Source organism: Colobus angolensis, unplaced genomic scaffold (genome assembly GCF_000951035.1).
Source record: "Colobus angolensis palliatus isolate OR3802 unplaced genomic scaffold, Cang.pa_1.0 Scaffold90, whole genome shotgun sequence".
Taxonomy (NCBI): Eukaryota; Metazoa; Chordata; class Mammalia; order Primates; family Cercopithecidae; genus Colobus; species Colobus angolensis.
This window is the reverse complement of record NW_012122932.1, coordinates 6,106,422-6,109,967: the sequence shown is the minus strand read 5'-3', so window position 1 is coordinate 6,109,967 and position 3,546 is coordinate 6,106,422. Positions and strand designations below refer to the sequence as shown.

Sequence of the window (3,546 nt, the reverse complement as noted above, 5' to 3'; positions counted from 1 at the left end):
CCAGATGCTGCCGCTGAGAATGCAGCCCTTGGATGAAAGCAGAATCACCTGGGATAATGACTAGACATAACAGATTCCCCAGCCCAGACCTGCTGACCAGAACCTGTAGTTTTTGCAAGCTGCAGGTGACTCTAGTGCAGAAAATAATTTTCTGGTTCATAAATGGGCCCACCAGAATAGCATTGTTAGAAGTATGGGGGCCCATCCCTGTCAGAGTTATTGGTGGCCCTGAGACAAAGCTCGTAGCTCAAGAATCAGTGCTTTGAAGGTAGGACTGGGAAAAAGCATTTTAAACTAGATCTCCAGGTGATTCTATTCACTATGTGCCAGACACTGCTAAAGGATTTATGGGGATGATTCCATTGAATACCACCTGTGAGGTAGAAACTCTTAGCTACTCTATAGTTGAAGAGACTGGGGCTCAGAAACAGGCTCCTGATGAGTCTGATGCCAGCCAGGTCCTACCCAGTCTCTCTGCCTACTCTCTCGACCCTGAGTGGGCCTGTCTGCTGGCACTGTGTGTGGGTCACTCTGCAGGGCTCGGGTCATGCTCCCCCTTTGTTTGTTTCAGAAGCACGTGTTCTCCGTGGACATGACCTGTGGAAGCTGTGCTGAAGCTGTCTCTCGGGTCCTTGATAAGCTTGGAGGTGAGTGAGTGGCCCTCAGTTGGGGGTGGGATAGAGGAGACAGATGCACTTATGCCATGTTCAGATGCATGCAGATGTTGCAGGAGAGACTTGGGGTTAAGCTGATCATAACAGTAAAACTAAAATGTATTGAAGGCTTAGCACGTGCCAACTACTCTTGTTAGTTTCTTATGTGGATCACATCATTTAATCCTCACCACAGCCATTTCAGATAGTTTGTTTGACTAGCTCCATGTTAAACAGGAGACAGCTGAAATTCAGAGACGTTAACTTACCTGGGATCACATGGTCAGTAAATGGCGGAGCTGGGATTTAGCCAAATTAACTAGAACTGCCAGGACTAGCTCTGGAACCATGGCAGTACTAGTGAATATGTTGGTCATCTCCAGTGTGTACTGCATGACACATCTGAGTGTCATTTTCTGTTAAAAAAAAAATTTTTTTTTTGAGATGGAGTTTTGCTCTTCTTGCTCAGCCTGGAGTGCAGTGGTGCGATCTTGGCTCATCGCAACCTCTGTCTCCTAGGTTCAAGCAGTTCTCTTGCCTGAGTCTCCCGAGTAGCTGGGATTACAGGCATGCGCCACCATTCGTGGCTTATTTTGTATTTTTAGTATAGACGGGGTTTCTCCATATTGGTCGGCTGGTCTCGAACCCCTGACCTCAGGTGATCTGCCTGCCTCGGCCCCACAAAGTGCTAGGATTACAGGTGTGAGCCACCCTGCCCAGCCTCTATTAAGATTTTTTAAATGGGGCTGGGCACGGTGGCTCACACCTGTGTTCCCAGCATTTTGGAAGGCTGAGGCAGGTGGATTGCCTGAGCTCAGGAGTTCTTGAGACCAGCCTGGGCGACATGGTAAAACCCTGTCTCTACAAAAAATACCAAAAAAAATTAGCCAGGCATGGTGGCACATGCCTGTACTCCCAGCTACTTTGGGGGGCTGAGGTGGGAAGATCATTTGAGTCCAGGAGGTTGAGGCTGCAGTGAGCCTAGATCATGCCACTGCACTGCAGTGGGGGCAACAGAGCAACACCCTGTCTCAAAAAAAATAAATAAATAAATAAGAAAAAAAAGGAAAGATTTTTAAAAAGTAATAATTTTTAAAAATTTTGTCTTTTTCTATTTCTTTGCTTCAAAAAATTTTTTAAGTAATTTTGAATCGCTCACATGCAGGTTTTTTGTTTGTTTGTTTTGTTTTTTGAGATGGAGTCTCGCTCTGTTGCTCAGGCTAGAGTGCAGTGGTGCATGATCTCAGCTCGCTGCAACCTCTGCCTCCTGGGTTCAAGCGATTTCTGGCAAATTTTTTGTATTTTTCATAGAGGTAGGGTTTCACCATGTTGGCCAGGCTGATCTTGAACGCCTGACCTCAAGTAATCTGCCCACTTTGGCCTCCCAACGTGATAGGGTTACAGGCATGAGCCACTGCACCTGGCCACATGCAGATATCCTTAAAGCACCTCTTTTCAACAATCAGTCTTATCCAGCCTTGTCATTTCACAGCTGGGGAAACTGAGGCCCAGAGAGGGCTGGGATCTGGTCCTGGGACTGAATGAGGTAATAACTGAGTTGTGATCAGAGTTTTGGCAATGCCAGTGCTCAGCCTTCTGAGACTTTTTCTTTTCTTGTTCCCCTACATGAACTGTCACACAATCTTCTAAAATTTTCTCTTTTAAAACCCTAAATAATAATGACATTAAGTTTTCAAATGACTTCCACATGGACGTGATCTCATTAGCAGTCCTCTGAGCTGTACTTTCCATCTTTGGAATGAGGATGTTGATGCCAGTACCCAGGAGGTTAAGTGACTTGCCCAGAGTCCCACAGCAAGTCAGTGGCTGATCTCTGGCCCTGTAAACTGGGATCTTAATCTGAAAGAAACTGAAACAGTGGAAAGAACCTGGCTGCTGACTTTCCACATGACTGTGGGCCCTTGTTTCTCAGGCCTGGGTTTCCCCAGCTGTGGTATAGGAATGTATATCTTGTGTATCTGTATCAACTTCTGCTGTTGATGCTTTTTTTTTTTTGAGATGGGGTTTCCCTGTTTTGTCCAGGCTGGAGTGAAGTGGCGTGATCTCTGCTCGCTACAACCTGCTTCACCCGCCCTCCGCTGGATTCAAGCGATTCTCCTGCCTTAGCCTCCTGAGTAGCTGGCATTATAGGTGCCTGCCGCCGTGCCTGGCTAGTTTTTTTTTTTTTTTTTCTGAGATGGAGTTTCGCTCTTGTTGCCCAGGCCAGAATGCAATGTCGTGATCTCAGCTCACCGCAACCTCCACCTCCCGGGTTCCAGCAATTCTCCTGCCTCAGTCTCCCGAGTAGCTGGGATTATAGGCGCGGGCCACCACACCCAGCTAATTTTGTGTTTTTAGTAGAGACGGGGTTTCTCCATGTTGGACAGACTGGTCTCAAACTCCTGACCTCAGATGATCCTCTCTCCTTGGCCCCCCAGAATTCTGGGATTACAGGCAGGAGCCACTGCGCCCGGCCTGTTGACGCTTTAAAAATGAAACTGCACAGGAGCCCCTCAAACAAAGCAGCAGGCTCTGGATGAAGTGGGAACGGGCCTAATTTTGTTTGACAGCTCAAGGACACCTACCCACCCCAGGAACTTCATCCAGGCCGGAGTGTAGTGGCGCGACCTCAGCTCACTGCAGCCTCAACCTCCCAGGCTCAAGTGATCCTCCTACCTCAGCCTTCTGAGTAGCTGGGACTACAGGATCACACCCGGCTATTTTTTGTATTTTTAGTAGAGACGGGGTTTCACCATGTTGGCCAGGCTGGTCTTGAACTCCTGACCTCAGGTGATCCACCCACTTTGGCCTCCCAACGTGATAGGGTTACAGGCATGAGCCACTGCACCTGGCCACATGCAGATATCCTTAAAGCACCTCTTTTCAACAATCA

General features: G+C 47.8%; 1 long non-coding RNA gene across 1 annotated transcript in view; it reads left to right on the top strand.

Moving 5' to 3' along the window:
* Window positions 1–230: 230 nt before the first annotated feature.
* LOC105504256 overlaps window positions 231–3,546 on the top strand; it is a 9,277-nt gene continuing 5,961 nt past the window's right edge. The window contains exon 1 of the long non-coding RNA XR_001000585.1: window positions 231–647. This is a non-coding gene — a long non-coding RNA (uncharacterized LOC105504256). The remainder of the gene's footprint in view (window positions 648–3,546) is intronic.